Genomic DNA, 23,729 nt, shown 5'->3' with positions numbered 1-23,729 from the left:
GGAGCTAGATTCTTTGGATGGTAGTAAGAGTTAGATGAGCTCATGAGGACAGGTCCTAGTCTGATGGGATTAGTACCCCGTAAGACATCCCAGAGAGCTTAAGCTCACACTCTCTCTCTTTCTCTCTGCCATGTTGAGTACACAGCAAAGGGGAGGCAACCATCCACAAGCCAAGAAGAAAGCCTTCACCAGAACCTAAATGCTGGCACCCTCGTGTTGAACTTCCAGCCTCCAGAATTGTAAGAAAATAAATTTGTGTTGTTTAAGCCCCTCATGTATGGTATTCTGTTATAGTAGCTCAGGCTAAGATACATATATATGTGGAATTCAATCTGAGGAAAACAGTTTTTATTTCTGGATTTCTCATCTGGAACACCCTTTCTCATATCCACCCTCCTCTCTACCACCTGCCCATACACACACTCCTGCTATCCACATTCTTTGTGGTCCTGTTCCCCATTTCACTGCCTTCTAAAACTTCCTAGATCTTATCCCAGTCAGAATGAATCTATCATGTCTCAGCCTACCCAAAGCCCAAGGTATTATAGACTGCTGCCTTATATTAGATCTGTTAGCTATTCATGAGCATGTCTTACTATAACCCTTACTAAGTTTTGAGCTCCCAGAGGCAAAGGTCTGTGTCCCAGTCATCTTTTTTTTTTAAGTTTATTTATTTATTTAGAGAGAGAAAGAGAGGGAACAAGTGGGGGTGGAGCAGAAAGAGGAGAGAGAGAGCATCCCAGGCAGGCTCTGCACTGTCAGCCCAGAGCCTGATGTGGGGCCTAAACCCACAAACTGTGAGATCACAACCTGAGCTGAAATCAAGAATCAGACGCTTAACTGACTGAGCAAATGGGCGAAACAAAGGCACCCCTTTTTTCCCTCAGGCATCTTTTATGCCTTTTCTTGTCTAGCATCATATCTGACTCCAAGCAACTTCTCAATAAGTATCTGTTGAAATAAATGAAACTGACTATTGAGTGCTCACTCAGACCCTAGATGGGCCTCTTTCCAGCTATAAAAGACCGGCAGATTCCACCAGGGTTAGTATGCAGCCTTTCCTCCTCTAAGATTTGAGAAACGGCCTGTAGATTCTACCAGCTTTTCAAGTATCAAGAAATCGATGACAACAAATGGTGTTATCAAAGGGCCAGATCACCGGGGAGCACATACACTGGAAGCACCAATGGATGGTCCACTGATACAGGGCCCACGGAGCTTATCAAAGCAGCTGCTGCTAGACCTCCCACATGGAACCAGGTCAGGCTCGGGCAAAGGGCAGCTAGCTGATTTCTGTGCTCACTCCTAGAGTGTTGTCTGTGTCCGTCAATAAGGAAAGGAAGAGTGAATTATCTCAGTGCTAGGCTGCAAGGCATAGAGATGAACAAATAGCCACTTGTACTCTTGTAAGATAAGGGGGGAAGAGGAATGGCAAAGCAAGAATAAAAGACTGGCAAGCCAAAGTGCACAAATGAGCTGTGCTCCAACTGTGCAGAGAAGGAAGATGGAGAATAACTCATTGCATGTGGAATGCATCATTCATTTTAATCCCTGGAGGCAGGCAGAACTATCCAGTGTTAAAATTCAAGGTGGGCATTAACATCACGAGCCATGCTGTATATACTTTCAACGTGCTGGCTAAAGATTAGAACCCGGACCTGAATTATAACCCTAGACATGCTCTAATCAGTGCTTGTAGCAAGGTGCTGCGTGATCCATGATAAACCCTTTCCCTCAGTACCCTGCCGCTTTGCCTCCTTACCCTACCTCCTCCTCCAAGGCCCCCACCACATCCTCACTCTACCTCCTGCTCCCGTGAGGCCAGCCAGACTTTCCAGAAGAGCCAGCTCAGTTAACGCAACAAAACAGATGAAAGTCTTGAGAGGGATGCTGGGAACACTAGGGTAGAAAGACTGAATGGAAAGGAGAGAGAAAGAAGAGAAACAAGCAAAGTTAATTTAAGGCCCACGAAAGCTGCTTTGACATTCTCATTTCTGCATTATCTTTTGCCTGGCAGCTGCAGCTGTTCACCCACTTTCATCCCTGACATAAACAGTCCATATCTACAATTACAAGCGCCCGGGGAGCGAGCATTAGTATGCTGCATACGGTCTGGGAAAAGGTGCAATGTTGGGCTTCTTCCTGCTTTAGAAGTCCCTAGCAGACATGCCTGGGAACAAAGAGAAAAGAGATACAGAAAAGCTGAACGTCTGTTGGATGCCAGAGTCCAAGTCTGAAGCACGAGGTCAGATGGTTGTGTCAGAATCAAAGGAGCTGAAGAAGGGAGGAGATGAAATGCAGTTGGTGGCTGACAATGATTCTTAAAATCTGTCTTAAAGAATTAACTACCCACGAAGAGCTTTGGGCTAATTTTAGGGGTAAATAAAATAATGGTAATGGGGAAGGGCACCTCAGCCCAAGGCCAAGCATACGGGGAGACAAAAAGGGAAAACAGAAGAGTAAGGGTATTGAGTATTCTCTCCCCTTTAGTCTCACATCATATATCAGTTAATATTCTGCCATCACTTCCTTGCCTAGTTACAACAGCATGCCAACAGCCTAAAACAGCATTGCACCCAAATAGAACAATTTAATAGAACCCACCAAGGTATCACATCAGTACTACATCACAGAATCAAGTCCTCTAAACACCTCAGCTTTAGGCAGTGATTAAGTCTTACAGGACTACAGAAAACTTTTAAAGTCACCCAGTTAGAAAATTACATAAAAGAAAATTGATAAGAAATATATCAGGATGTTTATGTTCAATAAGAGGGGGTTGGCTCAATCAATTGTAAAATAAACATTTGCTAGAATACTATGCAACCAGGAATTACGCTCTGTGTTTTTGAGCTAGTGTTATATATCCGCAAAACACAAGCCTCATAAAGAAGCTATGACAGCATGGGAGTCTCTGAAGTTGTTTCGTAGTAGGTAGAAGCATTCCCAGCCAGCATCAGTAAGGAGTCAGTCTTGGGTCTATGCATACATGCATAGATGCCTGCACACACAAGTAGACATTGGCCACTTCAAACAAGGAACCCTAGTTCCTCGCTGAGGACTAGAGTCCTGGCCCTGATAAAAGTTTGGAGAGTTAACAGATAGCACTAGTTTACTTTTGCATTATCTGTGTTCCCTCCTACCTTACTAACTGAAACATAATTTGCTCTAGTGCAGTAATTTGTCCTGTTAAAAAATAATAGTTTTTTAAAAGGCTTTTCCCACCTTCTTGGCAAGTAAGTTGGCTCTGAGCAATGAGATCTTAGCAGAAGGCCCTGGATAGGACTTCTGGGAAAGCTCTGTAAAAAGAAGCAGTCACTGTGTACCTTTTGTCCAACTGTGGTGAAGTGGAGCCATTGTCATCTTGTGACCAAAGGCAGCAAGTATAAGGTCAATATCCACATGCTAAGGGCTACTGAGCAGGAAGACAGGGAGCACCTGCCTCCCAGTTGGCAGTGTGAACCACAGGACCTGCTCTGTACCATCTGTCTCCAAACTTCCTGTCACATACCAAAAAAAAAAAAAAAGAGAGAGAGAGAGAGAGGGATAGAGAGAGAGACAGAGAATAAGAAAAAAAATCTTCTTTGGGTTTTCTTTGATTTTGCATCCAAATCTATTTCTTTTTAAAATTTTTTTAAAAATTTATTTATTATTGAGAGACAGAGAGACACAGAGTGTGAGCAGGGGAGGGGTAGGGAGAGGGGGAGACACAGAATCGGAAGTAGGCTCCAGGCTCTGAGCTGTCAGCACAGAGCCCGACGCGGGGCTCAAACTCACAAACAGTGAGATCATGGCCTGAGCCAAAGTCGGTTGCCCAACCAACTGAGTCACCCAGGTGCCCCAAATCCAAATCTATTTCTAATTTTTATAGGAGCTAACCATTAAAAACTGGGAGAGGTAAAATCCTCCTGACTCTTTCCCCCAACCCTCAAGAAGAGAAGCCAAATGAAAGTTGGTTAGTTGATCAGCACACTGGTTTGAATATTGTCCCCCACCCCCGCCCAAAATCTGTGTCTACCCAGAACATGTGAATGTGATCTTATTTGGAAATAGGAGTTTTGTACATTTAATCAAGTTAAGATGAAGTAATAGCCAATCAGGGTGAACATTAAATCTGACTGATACCTTTATAAGAAGAGGGAATTTTGGACACAGAGACACATAGAGGAGAATGGCATGTGAAGACAGAGGCAGAGACTAGAATAATATACCTAGAAGCCAAGGAATGCCAAAGATTGCCAGCAACCACCAAAAGCTAATAGAAAGGCATAGAACAGATTCTTTCTCAGTAAACTGTTGTCTGAAGCCACCCAGTCTGTGGTACTTGGTTATGACAGCCCTAGGAAGCTAATACAACTGGTTTGTCACCTATGGGATTACAAAGATGTATTTTTTAAATTTTTAATTTTTTTTAATGTTTATTTATTTCTGAGATAGAGGGATACAGAGCAAGCAGGGAGAGGCAGAGAGAGGGAGACAGAGAATCCCAAGCAGGCGGCATGCTGTCAGCACAGACCCCGACACGGTGCTAGAACTCACAGACCATGAGATCATGACCTGAGCCAAAATCAAAAGTCAGATGCTTAACCAACTGAGCCACCCAGGTGCCCCACAGATGGGATTTTACAGGCCATGTTTTTAGAATAAGAAACTGAAGAATATTAAGAAAATTGAATTCTCATCTTGGGCCCTACGAGATAGGTCAGAGTTCAAGACTCCTGGAAAATTTTAGCTATTTATGGGCTTCTCTTTTATGGAGATAACCAAGAAAGGGAAAGAGTCCCAGTGTTGCGTTTAGAAGTGGAGGCACTGGGCCAATTGAAACCAATAATATGAGATAGTTCAGAATGTTCAATGAGCAGAAGTCAAACACAGGAATTACATAATATGAATCATCTAAGTGACCAAACTATAGTACATTGCTTGTTGGGTATCAAAATTACATGTCCAAATATAGATTTTTTAATGTACCGATATTTAAATGATCAATGATCCAGAATTTGATAAATAAATACAGAAAACACAATCAGCGAAATAACGACTTACACAGAAAACTGTTGGAGCAAAATGCTGTCTATGTGAAAAACCAAGCTGATTTTAAAAAAGGCATTTATGTTTCCACTTGTAATGAAAAATATTAGACAGAGAAAGTAGAAAATAAACTGATCGAAAATAAAGTACCAATAGATTTCCTATCACAGAGAAGTTTGAAATGAAAATAACTAGAACCAACTATGAGATTTTGCTGGTGCCTCCAGATCCAAAACTGAGCATACATTAATCTAAAATTTAGCAGAGCAATAAGAAGAGACCATAGTTTCTAAAGAACAGGGCTGGTAAGAAGGGAAATACCCCTTCTTCGGTATGGGTTTAGGTAATGCGAACTCTAAAACATCAATGTTTATCTTCAGATGCACTTACTAAATAAAGGCCTCCGTTCTAAGAAGCAGCAGGCTGGTAGTTCTCCCTGGTGGAGCAGGGGACTGACCTAGAATAGGAGAAATCCCACTCCTCTCCTACTCATTGCTCAAGTCTCCCATAAGGCTTGTGAATTTGCATGTTAGTAAACATTAATGCTCATGTGCCTGAAATTCTAGACTGCTGAACTCAGGAAAGAACCAACAAGTGAGAGTTGGATTTTCTGAAGATAGGCAGTGGGCTTGATGGCCTGACACAACTAAAATGGAGCTGATTAAGGTCACAAGAACCCTTGTGAACTAAACCAGGATGAGCATTGTCCAAATTACTTGAGGTTGCTAGCTCAAATAAGTGGGAAGACAGAAGTCTAACTTGTAGCAGAAAGCGTCCTATTAAAGAGATGTTGGGGTTCCTGAGTGACTCAGTTGGTTAAGCATCCAATTCCTGGTTTTGGCGCAGGTCATGATCTCACAGTTCATGAGTTAGAATTCCATGTCTGGCTCTGTGCTGAAAGCATGGAGCCTGCTTGGGATTCTCTCTCTCCTTCTCTCTATGCCCCTCCCATGCTCGCTCTCTCTCAAAATAAATAAATAAACTTATAAAAATAAAAAATAAAGAAATATCAAAGGAGGAAAGCAGGTCAGTGATGGAGAGAGAAGAGGCATAAAGAATTAGATTAGAAGTTCTAGCATCAGCAATCAGACAACAAAAGGAAGTCAAAGGCATCAAAATTGGCAAAGATGAAGTCAAGCTTTCACTTTTTGCAGATGACATGATATTATACATGGAAAATCTGATAGACTCCACCAAAAGTCTGCTAGAACTGATACATGAATTCAGCAAAGTTGCAGGATACAAAATCAATGTACAGAAATCAGTTGCATTCTTATACACTAATAATGAAGCAACAGAAAGACAAATAAAGAAACTGATCCCATTCACAATTGCACCAAGAAGCATAAAATACCTAGGAATAAATCTAACCAAAGATGTAAAAGATCTGTATGCTGAAAACTATAGAAAGCTGATGAAGGTAATTGAAGAAGATATAAAGAAGTGGAAAGACATTCCCTGCTCATGGATTGGAAGAATAAATATTGTCAAAATGTCAATACTATCCAAAGCTATCTACACATTCAATGCAATCCCAATCAAAATTGCACCAGCATTCTTCTCGAAACTAGAACAAGCAATCCTAAAATTCATATGGAACCACAAAAGGCCCCGAATAGCCAAAGTAATTTTGAAGAAGAAGACCAAAGCAGGAGGCATCACAATCCCAGACTTTAGCCTCTACTACAAAGCTGTCATCATCAAGACAGCATGGTATTGGCACAAAAACAGACACATAGACCAATGGAATAGAATAGAAATCCCAGAACTAGACCCACAAACGTATGGCCAACTAATCTTTGACAAAGCAGGAAAGAACAGCCAATGGAAAAAAGACAGTCTCTTTAACAAATGGTCCTGGGAGAACTGGACAGCAACATGCAGAAGGTTGAAACTAGACCACTTTCTCACACCACTCACAAAAATAAACTCAAAATGGATAAAGGACCTGAATGTGAGACAGGAAACCATCAAAACCCTAGAGGAGAAAGCAGGAAAAGACCTCTCTGACCTCAGCCGTAGCAATCTCTTACTCGACACATCCCCAAAGGCAAGGGAATTAAAAGCAAAAATGAATTACTGGGACCTTATGAAGATTAAAAGCTCTGCACAGCAAAGGAAACAACCAACAAAACTAAAAGGCAACCAACGGAATGGGAAAAGGTATTTGCAAATGACATATCGAACAAAGGGCTAGTATCCAAAATCTATAAAGAGCTCACCAAACTCCACACCCAAAAAACAAATAACCCAGTGAAGAAATGGGCAGAAAACATGAATAGACACTTCTCTAAAGAAGACATCCGGATGGCCAACAGGCACGTGAAAAGATGCTCAACGTCGCTCCTCATCAGGAAAATACAAATCAAAACCACACTCAGATATCACCTCACGCCAGTCAGAGTGGCCAAAATGAACAAATCAGGAGACTATAGATGCTGGAGAGGATGTGGAGAAACGGGAACCCTCTTGCACTGTTGGTGGGAATGCAAATTGGTGCAGCCACTCTGGAAAACAGTGTGGAGGTTCCTCAGAAAATTAAAAATAGACCTACCCTATGACCCAGCAATAGCACTGCTGGGAATTTACCCAAGGGATACAGGAGTACTGATGCATAGGGGCACTTGTACCCCAATGTTTATAGCAGAACTCTCAACAATAGCCAAATTGTGGAAAGAGCCTAAATGTCCATCAACTGATGAATGGTTAAAGAAATTGTGGTTTATATACACAATGGAGTACTACATGGCAATGAGAAAGAATGAAATATGGCCCTTTGTAGCAACGTGGATGGGACTGGAGAGTGTGATGCTAAGTGAAATAAGCCATACAGAGAAAGACAGATACGATATGTTTTCACTCTTATGTGGATCCTGAGAAACTTAACAGAAACCCACGGGGGAGGGGAAGATAAAAAAAAAAAAAAAGAGGTTAGAGTGGGAGAGAGCCAAAGCATAAGAGACTGTTAAAAACTGAGAACAAACTGAGGGTTGATGGGGGGTGGGAGGGAGGGTAGGGTGGGTGATGGGTATTGAGGAGGGCACCTTTTGGGATGAGCACTGGGTGTTGTATGGAAACGAATTTGACAATAAATTTCATATATTGGAAAAAAAATAATAAAACAACTTTGATATAAAAAAAGAATTAGATTAAATAAGGTATTTTTAGGCAGATGGAGGTTAGAGGAGAAGGCAACAGCATAAGACTTGCTTGGACCACTTAGCCCTGCTGAAATTCTCTAGCTCTGGGTCATGCCCCCCTGCACCACCTTCTGATAGGCATCAGGCCTTCCCTACACTTGGGGCCTGTGTGTGTGTGTGTGTGTGTGTGTGTGTGTGTGTGTGTGTGTGTGCATGTATTTGCTGAGTTTTTGCAATGTCTGCCCCAACCTTCACACCACTACTGGGTGCTGATCTGTTCTCTTTGCTTGATGATATTAATCAACATCCTTGTACGGAGGAAAAAATCCGAGGCCCAGAGTCAGTAGAAGAGCCAAAACACATCCAAGCTCCCCTTAAGTATAGTGTGGTGCCCCTCCCACACACACTTTTCAGGTTTCCTCTCTTGAATGCAGTGAAGTGCCTCTGTTTGAGGGATGGAAGCATCGTCACTGGTAACTGAATTGAAGTTCTCGTGCAAAGGAAAGTCTGCACATGTCAAGTATCTTACAGATAATAAAAATTGCTTCCAGAGTCATTGAAGGCTTCAGCATAAAAGTTGGTTCAATATGAAGATAATACAGAAGATATAACCCAGTTTAGGCAAAAAGTCTGAGGCAATAAATGGCTTTGTTCTCCCAGATTCAACATATTTATTTGGCAATATAAGCTCACTTAATGAAGACCTAGAGGCCATCTTTGTGACATGAAATATTAATGATGGTCATATGTATCACCAAAGGCTGAAAACTGAGAGGATCACAAAAATAGAATATGGAAGAGAAGTAATTAACATCAATAATCTGTACTACTTCCAGATGGTCAAACTAAAGGGCTTTTTTTATAAGTCAAACCATAAACTATGTAAATTGGCCAGTAAAACACATGACTAAAGATTGAGACTAGAAACTATATCCAGTGTAAAACTTTGAATAATTCAGAAACCCTAGTTCTTAGCTGAAAACATAGAGAACTACAATGACATATCCTGACTTTTCCAGGCCTCAGCAACCTATGGATATAAAGGGATCAAGTTTTTAAAATTTTAAAACCTTTTAATTCCCCTGCTGTACACTCTACCTGCAAAAGGCAGGATTCATAGGGTTGTGGAAACTTAGTTATTTCTGCCTCAGGCACATGTAAGAGTACATGTGGTTTTTCTCCCTACCCATCCCCACCATCTTTATTGTGGATAGCTGCCCCAACATGCATTGGAAAGCAGTGTCTGGCCATTGATGCTGCACCTGATGTCAAAGAGGGAATACTCAAGTTCAAGCTAAGGATGTCCTGGGTTCCACCCGGGGCCATTCAGTCACCCTGAACCCAAAACACCATCCTGGATTCTGTAGCAGCCAGAGATTTTCCTCCTCACCTCCAATTTATATAACTTTGTCAACTGGGACATGTAGCAGTATATTTCATACACCTGAGTTTCCCTCAGGGAAAGGAAGTTCTTCACCCTCTGCCTGTCAACCTTCTCTCCTTTAGATGCAGTTGTAAATTCATGAGCCACAAAGGGACAGCAGTACCTGTGACAAGTACCATGCTGTATTCTCCATGTTCACCTCTCCTGTAGGTATCCATGGAAATATTCTTTAAATAGACCACATCTCCCTTGCCCAGGCATTCAGGTGGCAGAGTGGACTGTATGTCCCCTGCCATTCCATCATACATGATCCTTGTGTTCTCAATTCCAGCCACGCTCCTAGTTCAGTCTTTCATTAAGTTCTCATTGCAAGTATACCCTATGCCATGTAGAAGTGCAAAAATTAACAAAAGCAGACCTGGTCCCTCTATTCATGTAGCTTACAGTCTAGTGGGAGAAGCAAACACTATTTAAAGAATGATACAAGCTGACATAAAGATTCAACTGCAATGAGAGTACTCTATGGAGCTATGAAGAGTACATATAGAGGAAAACCATCTAGTCATGGAAATCAAAGATTCCTGAGGAAGTGAGTTAGGAGTTAAGTGGGTGAGGTGAGGGGGAGGAGTTCTCCAGCCCTCAGGAAAAACAGTGGAGGAGAGCTCAATGCAGTGAAGAAATTCAGGCTCCAAGTAGTTCCTTCCCATACATGTTGATGCAGTTAACATTATTGACTATAAAGCACTGTGATAAGCACAGGGTAGCGCTGTTTAATCTAAAAAAAAAAAAAAAGATATAATCTTTGATACCAAAGAGCTTAAGGTCTAATAGGAAAGACAGGAAAATTAACTTTTATGGGAGCATGGTAACTACGGTGAGAAAGTTACGCACAAAGAACTAAGGGAGCCTCACACTAAAGGGTCAGTCAAGACTTCCTAGTGAGAGGTCAGCGAGGGAAAGAAGCAAAGAATAGGATTTCCAGGAAGAGCAACCAGCCTGGGCAAAGGCACAGAGGCATGCAACAGCAGGACCTACTCAGAGATCCACAGGAAGTTGAATTTAGCTTATGAGAAGGGTATGAGCAGGAGGAGGCCTGGATGTCACAGGAGAGAGGCTGGACAGGCAGAAAAATGAGAGACCCTAAGAGGGGAAGCATGTATATAAAGGTAAAGTGTTGGAACCTTGTCCAAAAAGGAATAGGGAGATAATGGAGGATTAAAAAGAGAGACAATGAGCAATTTCGTCTTTTATTTCCTTTTGCTTTTCCCTCCCACCACTTCCAACAGTGAAATATACTAAGATTTCAAAAGAAAACCAAAACCCATAGTGATTGATCCTGACTCTACTTTGTCATTTTCACAGGTTTATTTCCCCTGCGGGATGTTAGCACATAAAATCCCCAGGTGCTTTTCAATGTAGGTTACATTTCCTCCAGTTTTGTAAATCAGTGTTATTTGCTTTCTGTATACTGCTTTTGTGTTTTGGTGGGCAGTAAGCCATTCTGGCACTGAGCTAAAATTAATATTTTTAGCAATTGTGTGGTCACATGTGTGAGAGAGATGTATGATAGAGCACAAGATTTTTTAATATCATAATTTATTTACTAAACATCAAAAATGAAATAGATATTTAAAAGTGACAGCCCTTACTCCTAAAACAAGCTAAACATCTTAGAATACAGATTTTTCATTATATTTTTAGTGTTATTTCTGACACACACAATATAGTTTATTAACATATATTTATGTTGAAAAGCATAATAATACATGGAATTCTCATGAACCTACTATCCAGTGAATACATTATGAATAAGTTGCATCTACTTGTGCATTTCTCTTCTATTTCATCTCATCCCCTCCCTACTAAGCCAAAGATAAAGCACTACTCTGAATTCTGTGTTTGTCTCTACCTTGCTTTTTAAAAATAGCTCTATTTTTTTAAAAATAGCCCTTTATTAGGGGTGCCTGAGTGGCTCAGTCGGTTAAGTGTCCGACTTCGGCTCAGGTCATGATGTCACTCTTTGTGAGTTCAAGGCCCACATCCGGTTCTGGGCTGACAGCTCAGAACATGGAGCCTGCTTTAGATTCTGTGTCTCCCTCTCTCTCTGCCCCTTCCCTCCTTGTGTTCTGTCTCTCTGTCTCTGTCTCTCTCTCAAAAATAAACAAACATTAAAAAACAAAATAAAACATTGGGGCGCCTGAGTGGCTCAGTTGGTTAAACATCTGACTCTTGATTTCGGCTCAGCTCTTCATCCCATCGTCCATGAGCTCCAGCCCCACAACAGGTTTTGCACTAACAGCATGGAGCCTGCTTGGGATTCTCTGTCTCCCTCTCTTTCTGCTCTTCCCCTCTCTCTCGCTCTCAAAATAAATAAATAATTAAAAAAAAAAACATTAAACATATTGTTTAACTTTTGTGTTTGAGAATTATCTTAATGCTGTCATACTGTTTATGTTTTTTTAGGACTTATTTTAAAATTGAACATCAGATTTCTAACGTTCCTATGTTACTGAATATAGCTATGGATCATTCATTTTCTCCACTGTGTAATATTCCATCATGTACATGTAGCACAATGTATACGTCCATTCTCTTGAGAAAGAATTCCAATTCTTGGCTATTACAAACTGTGATAGGACAAAGTGTAAGAGGACACTCTGGACACATGTACAAGAATTTCTCTCAGGTCTACATTAGATATGGAATTGCTCAGTTATATGGTATTTCCATTTTCCTATTTCCAAACTGATGCCAAATTGTTTTCCAAAAAGATTTTCTCATTTACCTCTTCAGGACCATTATATAAGAATTCCTATTGATCCATATTCTCACCAATACTTTGTGAGTTAACACAGTGACAATGAGGATGAAAACAAAGCAAAAAACAACAACAACAAAATTTAGGCTGTGTTTAGGATATCAAACACACAAAGATGTGGTCGGTAGGAAGGAGAATTCAGGATGATCCAATTTTTCCTCAGTATTTATCACATAACAAGTATAATGTTTCAGGTTGATCATAATTTTTATTTCCCTGATTATTGAAGTGATTAAATACCTTTTTAGGTTTACTGACCATATACTCACATGTCATTTGCCCATTTTTCTATTTTGTGTGGTGTATGTGTTTTTCTTATTGATTGGTAATTTTTTAAAATATATTCTGGGTATTAAACTTCTATAGGCTAGATTTGTGACAAATACATTCTACCACTTTGTTGTATTTTTACTCTATGATGTTCTTTGGTAAACACAAGTTATTAATCTTAATATGGTTGAATTAATAATTTCCTTTATGAAGGTAGAACTTTTTATATCTTGTTTGACAAATCTTCCCTACCCCAGAACCAGAAAAAAATCCTCCTATATATTCTCCCTAAAGTTTTTCTTTTTGCAAAGTCCTTCTCTCTCTGAGTTGACTCCTTTGTGCAGTATGAGGCAGGAACTCAATGTTTTTTTGAATGGATATCCAGTTGTCCTAACACTATTTATTGAACAGTTCTTCCTTTCTTCATTGATCTTCAATGATCCTTTGCTAGATGTTTTCTGTGGCCCTTGGCACCCATTGATTTCCTCTTCTTGCTCTCCCCTGTATGACATAAGCTAGAAACCAAGGAATTGACTTTTCCAACCTTCTTTGCCAGCAAGCTTTGAGATGTGGTTTAGCTGCTGTCAGAGAAATGCACTTATGCAAATTTGGAAAACAGCAGGGAGATAGAAACAATTCATTCCCAGCAACTATGGCAAAGGAAATACAGATCTGGGTGTATAGGAGGGCTTTTAAGAGCCAGATGGACTTGGAATTCCTATGCCAGTCGTCAGTCTTGGGGATGCTATGACTTCAGTAGGAGTGTGCTGCAGTTTGCTGACCGCTGAGTAGCAGCCAGATATTGACTCTCTGGATGGTTGTAGCTGTGAATTGCAAAGCTAATGGCACCACTGTGTCCCAAACCTTTGCCCTTTCAGCCCTTCATTTATCTATATCTCCGTTTTCTTGTTTTAGTTCCTCATACTTGAAATATGGGATAGTTTCTGTTTTCCCTCTTTTACTCTGTCAAAGATCACACACAGTTCCATTTATGAGTGTGTCTCTTCCTGAGCTTTCTATTAAGTATCATTGGTTGATCATCTATCCATGAGGCAAAAATACACTGCCTTGAACATGGCTTTAGAATAAACCTTGGCATCAATAAATCAAGTGTTTCCACCCTAACCTTCTTCACAAATGTTTTGGCTGTTCTTAGGTCTTTGCTCTTTTTTAACTGTCTTAGAGTCACATTTTTAAATCCACACAAAAAAGGTCACAGTATTTATTGGACTTGCTGCAAATCTATAGATAAGGTTTGGCAAAATTAACATAGATCCACTTTTTAGAAGCATCATTCTAGTAAGAGTAAGTGTATTGGATTTTCTGGGGTCAGACTAAATTTTCAAAGGACCAGCTAGAAAGCTATGCAGGCAATTAGATGAAATAAAGCAGTGACAACGAGAACGGAGAGATTTATGCTATGTCTAGGAGAGAAAGCCTTCAAAGACATACTGGCTAAGAAAGAAAATTTGGGAATGACTCAGGTTTCCTTCTGGGCCTCTAGTGCTATTCTTTACTACAGAAGCAGCCTGCTTAGGAACAAGGACAACGAGACTAGTTTGAGGATGCTGAGTTGTAGTGACTAAGAGATAGTCAAATGAATAGGAGTGTGAAGCTCTGAGAGAGGAGTGAGCTATATATTTAAAGTTATGAGTCAGCCATTTTTAGTGGTTGTGGAAGTCAGTGTGGAAAATGTACCCCCATTTGGGAAGAAACCTTTGCAAACACTGCCATTTAGAGGGGACACAAGAAAAAGAACCACTGTGGGAAGCTGAGAGGAGTGTCCGGAGACATGACAGGACAACCAAAGGAGAAAAAAGTCATGAAAGTTAAAAGAGGAGAGGCTTAAGAAAGAGGGCATCGTTAACATTGTCAAATATCCATCAGATTTAACAATATGAAGTTAATTGGTGGAAATAATTTCATTACTGTTGTGGGGAGAGAAGACAAATCGCTGTCCGTTGAGCAGTAAATGGCCAGTGAGGAAGGGAAATGGGAAATGTAAATGGCTCTTTAAGAAGTCAGGCCACAAAGGAAAAGAGATCTACAACAGTAGCTAGAGGGTGATATGGGGTCAGAGGATATTTTTATAAAGAGCATATTCATGTGTTGAAGGGAGCAAACGATATAAAGTGGACGGCAGATGGCCCAAGGTCTCTGTCAAGGCAGAAGACAAACTCCAGGGCAGGTGGTTGGGTAGATGAATTAGACTTCAGCAGTGGGACGGACAGTCTTTCATGGAAAATAGGAAAGACTGAAAGCACGTGTCCTGATGGAAATACATTTTATGGGTGGTTTTGGGTTATGGGGGTGAGTTATTTCTTGTCTTTCTGAATGAATAAGAAGGCAAGTTCCTCTGCTGAGAACAAGAGAGGACAGGGCAGAGGAAGGAATCTGAAGAAAGTGGTGAACATTTGGAACAGCTATTGAGACAAAAGGGAGAAGCAGCTGACTAGCTGTGTGGGGAATGAACCCAGGCAGCCCCGAGAGTCTGGCTGAGGTTGAAGGGTCTGTTCTACCTGCTGTATGATTTTCTTCAATAGACCCTAGTAACTTGGGAACAGACCACTTTAGTTTATCCCAAGCCCTGTGTACCTGACTCTCCATATTAGAGTGAAATTGGATACATGTCATGTTATCTCACTTGACTTTTATTGCAAATTGGGGTAGGCTGAGTGGCAGCTAAGCTTGCCACAATTAGACCCATAGGAAAAAACAGAAGAGAAATTGACCGATAGTACAGCAGGCTTAAAGGCAAAAGAATGTGTACGTAGGAAAATATTCTTTACCTTCGGCTGCTTTGGGCTACACCCAAAGGCACTGACATGCTGCTAGGAGCAGCAATTATTCTTTAAATAAAGTTAGTGAGTTAGACAACACTATTATGAAAGACAACTGAAAAACATGCAGGGAAAAAAAAAAAAAAAACACACCATCCAAAGATGGATTCATACAGGATAGTGATTAAACAACTCAAGCCAGCAGATCAGATATCGTGCTCTTTAAGAAACTTAATAAAACTGTAGGACTTATTGATTTTGCTCTTCCTCTAGGCAGAAATATGCCAAGAATATACACAGAGAAAATAAATAATCTCAAGCTTTCGTAAGAAAGCTAAAGCAAATGTGGAGTTATAGAGTCTCCAAGTGAATTCAGGGATAGGGCTGGTTCAGCATGCAGCTAATATTATAAAGATTCATTACCAGGTGCTTGTGTTAACAAAGATGAAACACCTATCATATGAACCTGGAGATTTTTTTTCCTCTAAAATGTACCCAGGAGAATGGAGACAGAAGAGCAAGTTATTACTTGATGTACTGATAAACCATCTGTGAAGTAGAGATCCATCAGATTCCCCATGAGAGGCAATTCTAGAGGGTTCCAGGGGAATGGTTTGATACTTTGTTAATCATCAAGACTCCAAGAGCACAGCTGTTACTAGAAAATGTGAGGGGTTGGGGCAGAAAGTTCCAGAGGGGAGCTGTGAAACACAAGATCTTACCTTGTTGCCCTAAATGTGAGGTCAACAGACATCTGCTACAGTGGTTCATGGTACAGTATTGGCTGAGCTGGTCACCAGTCACTCACACTACAAATTAAAAGTGGTTTCCCAGCTAAAGGGAACAAAAGAATGGGTTGTTCATGGGTTGAAGCATGCGTAACTGTTTATATTAGCAAAGGCATATGTGAACTGAACTCTATAATGGAAATTAAGGAGAAAAAAAAGATACAAGAATGGTGAGAGAAGCCGAATCGTAGAGGTTCATGATAAGAGAAATGTGACTCAGGAGAGAAAAACAAAGAGAGAAGAAGACTCCTCTGTCTACGCCTACTTAGCTTTCTCTTCTTTTTTCTTCTACTTTTTTATCATGAGCAAATTCCCAGTTCCCTCATGTGCCACTAGCCAGGATTCAGCCATATTGGAATCACATTTCCAGAATTTCTTACCAACTTTCACTGCCTCTTCCCCACAGAAGGAGCAGCAATTTATCTACCTTGAATACTCTATTCTTAGCAAGCTAGGAATAGAAGCAAACACCTCTAATCTGATTATAGGTAATGGAAAACTCCTATAACAAATGTCAGACTTAACAGGAGTTTCAATAGTGACATATTAAAATTTTCCCTGCCTAAGATCAAGAACAAAATAAGGATGTCAGTTATCACTGCCTCGTTTACTGGAGGTGCTAGACAGTGCAATAGAAAACAAAAAACAATATATTAAGTCCTGGAAAGCATCTTAGTCCATCCACGCTATTCTAACAGAATATCATAGACTAGGTGGCTTATAAATGACAGAAATTTATTTCTTACAGGTCTGGAGGCTGGGAAGTCCAAGATCAAATCACCAGCAGATGTGTCTGGTGAGGACCCACGCTCAGGTTTCTACGCAGCTGTGTTATTACTGTGTCCTCACATGGCAGAAGGTGAGAAGGAGCTCTTTGGGATCTCCTTTAAGAGGACACTATCCCATTCATGAGGGCTTCACCCTCATGGCCTAATCTCCTCCCAAAGCCCCCTCCTCCTAATATCATCACAGTGAGGGTTGGGTTTCAACATAGGAATTTGGAGGGGGTGGAGCAGATACAAACATTTAGTCTACAGCAGAAAGTAACTGTTCTTATTCACAGATAATATATTACGTGCATTGGAAACTTCTTAAACTACAGTCAACAAATAAATGAACTTAACAATGTTTCTTAATTTAAACTCAATATTAAGAAACAGTAAATTTTGGGGGCGCCTGGGTGGCTCAGTCGGTTGAGCATCCGACTTCGGCTCAGGTCATGATCTCACGATCCATGAGTTCAAGCCCTGCGTCGGGCTCTGTGCTGACAGCTCAAAGCCCAGAGCCTGTTTCGGATTCTGCGTCTCCCTCTCTCTGTGCCCCTCCTCTGTTCATGCTCTGTCTCTGTCTCAAAAATAAATTAAAAAATGTAAAAAAAAAAAAAAGAAAAGAAACAGCAAATTTTATATGTGTTGATAGATAGATAGATAGATAGATAGATAGATAGATAGATAGATAGATGCAGCATGCATATGATTAGGAAGGTTGTTTTTTTTTTAATTTTTTTTTCAACGTTTTTTATTTATTTTTGAGACAGAGAGAGAGAGCATGAACGGGGGAGGGGCAGAGAGAGAGGGAGACACAGAATCGGAAACAGGCTCCAGGCTCCGAGCCATCAGCCCAGAGCCTGACGCGGGGCTCGAACTCACGGACCGCGAGATCGTGACCTGGCTGAAGTCGGATGCTTAACCGGCTGCGCCACCCAGGTGCCCCAGGAAGGTTTTTTTAAGCCAGAACTTTTATAATAGCATCAGAAATCCTCAAATACCTAGAAATAAATTAAAGGAAGATGTGTAAAACCCCTACATAGAAAAGTAAAAAACATAGTGCAAGCAGTTTAAGAACACTCAAATACGCAAAAGGATGCATCACATTTATGGATTGGAATATTCATTATTATAAAACTTCATTTCTTCCCTAACAGATTCAGTAGAGTCCCAATTAAAATGAAGCTTCCTTTGTAGAAATGGCAAGGGCCAAGAACAGGAAAGACTATCTGAAGAACAAGAACAAAATGACAGGGCTTATAGTACCAGATATAAAGACATTATAAGGCTTCAATAATTAAGGGAGCATTGTTTTGGCTCCCTTATGGACAACTAGACACTAGTGACATCAAATAGAGAATGCAGATTTAGACTAACATTTATATGATCTCCTGATATTTGCCAAAAGTGCCACCATATTGACAAAACAATACAGTCATGAAAGGCTGATCTTTTCAACAAACAGCACCAGATCAACTGCACATACATATAGGAAAAGCACACCTTCAGCCCATTATACATGAGACACTGAATGTGTAACTAAATATATACATGAAGACACTGAAAAATTAGACTGAATTGAAAACTGTGTGGCACTAACTACTAAAGTTGGATATATACATATTCTATGATCCAGAAACTCTCCTCCTAAAAGTATACCCAACAGACATGTGCACATATGTGCACTAAAGACACCCATGAAATGTTCTTGGAAGCATTATTCATAATAAACTCAAACTGCAAATAACCCAGATGTTCATAGACAAAAGAATGAATAAGTGTGGTATATTCCTACCATGGAATATTACAGAACAATGATAAATCAGATTACTACTACATGCTGTGACTTGGTGAATCTTGCAGACATAATGATGAGAAAAAGAAACCAGACACAAAAGAGTACATATTATGTGATTCTATTTTTATAAAACTTAAAAACATGTATTTATATGGAAGATGGAAGAGTGGTTAATTTATAGGGGCTATAATTACTAAGAGCTGACATGAGGGAGACTGTGGAGGGGCTTGTAGTATTCTAGTTCTTGATTATGGGTATTTCTACTTTTTAAAAATTCATCAAGCTACACACTTAAGATTTATACTTGATTATATATGGTTCACACATCGGTAAAAATAATATACAAAATAAAAATTACAAATATAAGTTAGATTTTTTTATCTCTCTCCTTAACACTTCAATGCCTTTACATACTCAAACAAGATGACTATATATACACTCTGGCTCTTACAGAATTATGAAAATTTGAAAAATCCATATACTGAATTGTTGATAGGTGATGGGGGTGTACTGAAAACAGAATGGAAGATCTCAGTTCAACTACCTGAATTCTCATCGACTGTTTTATAACCTTGATGAAGTCTTTTAATTTTGTTAGCCTCAGTTTCTTCATCCATAAAACAATGTTAATAGCATCCCTACTTCAATATCTTCCTTTGACCACTCTGGCAAACATTTTTCTTTTTACATCTTACCCTAAAGTTTTGCTCTTTGTGAAATCTTTTCTTGTTCTTCCAAATAGACTTGAACAATCCTTCCCTGTTTCTCTATCTATACTTTGTACACACTCACTTTAAAGTAATAGATTTTGTTAGTACCCACTAGAAGGGAGCATCTAGAAACTCTAGAAGACAAGGATGGTTCCTTTCCATATTTTGCATCCCTAGAGTCTAGTCCAATGCCTGTTCAGTGCTGAATAAATATATGAATGAATGAATGAATGAATGAATGCCTTATGTATCTAGCCAAGTGATTGCAACAATTTTATGGATGAATATGCACAAAGGGAAATGTATTATGGGTATAAATTACTGTGTTCCAATGCACAGGATTGTTTCCAGTTTGTCCTATTCACTCATAAAGGAATATAGTTCATTTTTGAAGAGCCAGGAAAGCTTAAAGGGTTTAAAAATTATTCTCAGAAGCTTCACTGAAACTCAGGAACTCTGGAAAGATGGACAACTGACTAAACAAAAGAGAATTCCAGTCAGAAGTGACAATAAAACACTTGTCATGGAGAGAGAAGCAATGTTTAAGACAAGCAGTCCTAAGGATTGAACTGCCATCTCGCTGTCTACTCCAAAACTCAGTGGAAGAGTAAATAATGTGGAAGAAGACCAGCATGTCCTCCTACTATAAATGAGGCAATTAGACTATCAGTTGAACACACATTTATGAATAGAAATGCTGGCAAGCCTCTTTAGAAAAATTTATCTGTTTCTTTTGTGCAGAACTGTATAATCAGACTGTCCTGCTGTTGTATAGATCATGGCCTGTCTTTCTGGTTTGGCTTTCCGGTATACAGGCTAATTTCTGCTTTTTATTTTCATAAAATAAAAGAACTCTAGCCCAACTATAGCATGTCAATATTGCCATCAATGCCAACAGTAGCAACAACACCCTGTTTTTCCTCAAGACCATTTAATATCATCTTTCAGGACCTAGCACAATAGGAAATGTCTGAGGAAGGAGCTTGATTGACTATAGGGCTTGGATCTGAGCTGTAGAATGCTTCATCTCCGAGTCGGCAGTTCAAATCCAGCCTGGAGTGAAGAGGATGAAAATATTTCCAGGTGTTGTGTGCTTAAATCAAGTTTAAGCCTTGACGCAGCTCCCTGAGGCAAGGGATCAGCAATATATTTTAGCATCTTGCTCACAGCCCTGAAACAAGCACAAGGTCTACAGACCCAGGAGACTGAATGAGCTCTTTATCCCAACATCCAGCGGCATTACTCAGGCCTCACTCAGTGTCCTACTGGCCCCTCTCCTGAGGCGCCAAGATTTTCATTTAACATCCCTTCCAAACACCTAAAGCGTTCCCTCCCACCATTGGGACACTGGAAAACAAAGCTCAGAATTTATAAAGTAAAAGCTACTCAATGCTTTCTTTCTCAAACAAGAAGATAATTCCCAAAGAACAAGGAGAAAAAATTTAAAGCTGGGCATTTATAAAGTAAAAGCTACTCAATGCTTTCTTTCTCAAACAAGATAATTCAGAAAGAACGAGGAGAAAACACTTAAATTCAAATATACAAACTTTCACATACGTGGCCATGAATACGTAGTAACCTCACTGATAAACTTCAAGATTTTGCCCAGGGAAAAAATTCACCCTATTATGAATGTAATGGAGTTCCTATAAATATGATACATGACCTACTAACTTGCATACTGAATTAGATGCTGGAGACATTGCTGAATCACAAACACCTGTTCCTGAATTTCTGTAAATACATCAGCTATTGAATCAAAGTAATCACCACCAGTAGTAAATCATATCAAACTCAAGCCAGATACACCTTATGGGTGAACAGATACATCACCAGGCAAATTAAAATCTTGATATATTACCACTGTTAAAATTTGCCAAAAAGACCCTCACATTTTCAATATCACCTCATGCAATTCTTGATGTTTTATTCAATTTTATTTTATGAGACAACTTTATCCCTTGACCAAACTGGTGTGAGGGAACGGTGGTCAGGACATGTGCGGCTTGATCAAAGGGAAAGTTACTCAGAGTCCCCATCTTAACTGTGCCATAAACTTGAGGAAGAAACGTCAAGTATTTGGTCTATCTCTTCATCTGCAGAACTAGGGTGGGAAACGGGCAGAGAGTAAATGAGGCATTCTGGAAGATCCCTTCCAGCTCTGCATTCTAGAAAATGTAAAACATGTTTTTAAAAGCCTCTGTCTCTTTTTAAAAAATAGTTGAGGGGGCACCTGGATGGCTCAGTCGGTTAAGGGTCCAATTCCAGCTCAGGTTGTGATCTTGCAGTTCCTGAGTTTAAGCGTCGCATCAGACTCTGTGCTGACAGCTCAGAGGAGCCTGCTTCAGATTCTGTGTCTCCTTCGCTCTCTGCCCCTCCCCCACTGGTGCTCTGTCTCTGTCTCTGTCTCTCTCTCCTTCTCTCTCAAAAATAAATAAACATGAAAAATATTTAAATAATAATATAGTTATTGTAAACTAGCTCCATTAAGGCTTTCTTTAAGAGATATTAAAATGCTATATTTCTACGCATTCAATTTTTATTTTAAGTGACTGGTATCTATTAATTGCCAAGTAATTTCCAGGAATATAATTACTTTGATTTGCATATCTACCTTTATTCCAGATATAATGTTGCAAATTAAAATCTGCCAGAGTCCAAGAATGTCACTTAGTCATCATCTAAACAAAAACATTAATCCTTGCTCCAACTTAGTAGATCACCTGATTCACATTTTTTAATTTTCTCAACCTGTCAACCAGTGTTTATTCAGCACCCACCATGTGCTAGGAACTCTGTCAGATGCCACCTTTATAAAGAAAGAGTTTCTGCCCCAAAAAACTTACAATCTCTTCAAGAGTTTGACTGAAAACAGAAAATAGTCTGTCGACTTAGTTACCCCTGAGAGGGACCAACCCACACAACTGAATTCAGTGCATCAGGAAGAGATGGTAATTATAGAGAAGTTTTGTCCCAAGGCACTTATCATTTGTTCTGAGCTATCCTGGCATCAGGAATCATAGACACAAGCATACTCTGCTTTTCATAGGTGTATTTTGGTCTCCATAGTATGTGCCTTTAGGTTGATTCCAAAAACACTTAGTGTTCACCCATTTGTATTTCTTCTTTCATCCCACTTTTACCCATGTTATTTTGGTATATTTCATGTATTGTTTTAGGTGACTTGAAATCACTTCTAGAAAAAGGCAGGGTATGAAGTCAAGACACTGATAAACTTACAGAAATGTTTAATTCTTACACAACTAGAATTTTTCATAAGTCAAAAAGAAAGCACCTTTCTTTAATATTTTTTATTTTCTTTTTTAAATCAACCTCCGTATGCTAAGAACTGTCTCTGCACTCTGGCTGCACTCCGTCCTTTCTCTGTCATGATTAAAGTGAGGAAAAAAAGGATGAAGTAATAGACCAGACAGCATTGTGGTATTGAGCTAATTCAGAGACACTTCATTGAAACTCATGCAATAAGAGACTTGAAGCAAACGCCAAAGAAGCTGCTGCCAACTGCAGACATTCGCTTTGAGATACTCCTCATGCCTGTGTTTCTAACCATAAACCAAAACTGTCTTCATCTCTACAATGGCATTATGCCCTTAGAGTAACCCGAGGAGGTGGAGTCAGGCACTCTCAGAACCTTGCCATACATGACCTCATTTCACAACCTCATGACCTGTGTTCATATACAAGGGTTACTGTAACTAAATGCTTTCAGAAGACTAGAAGCGATGAGCTCTTGGGGCAAGGACTGTGCCTACACACCCCCATAGCCTTCTGAAACCTAGGACAGCACCTGGCAAACAGCAGTGCTTAATCAATGCTGAGGATTAAGAAACTGTAAGGGCTCCAGACTACAGTTCATTCCATGAGAAGGCTCCTGACTTGATCAACAGACCCTTTGCTCTTGGTTACTTTGAAGCTGTTGTTTTGACCTTCCATGACTAGAACGTTTTCAGGGAAATATGAGGGCCTAAGAAATTTTTGTTCAATATTTTATGATGTGTAGATAGGCTTCATTCCTAGGAAATGCTTTGCTGGTAAACTAATATTTGTCTGAAAGTGTATTTTCTTAGCCTGAAAAGACTCTAACTTCTCTGAGCCAGTTCAATAAATGCTGCAGAGATGATGAAGTTATCATAAATTGGTTCCAGACTTCACCCTTTCTGTAGAAGTTATTAATATCAGGATAAGCTTGGATGGGAAGCAGGGAGTAGAGATGAAAAGATTT

Source organism: Panthera leo, chromosome A1 (assembly GCF_018350215.1).
Source record: "Panthera leo isolate Ple1 chromosome A1, P.leo_Ple1_pat1.1, whole genome shotgun sequence".
NCBI lineage: Eukaryota > Metazoa > Chordata > Mammalia > Carnivora > Felidae > Panthera > Panthera leo.
This window is presented reverse-complemented; position numbering follows the sequence as displayed.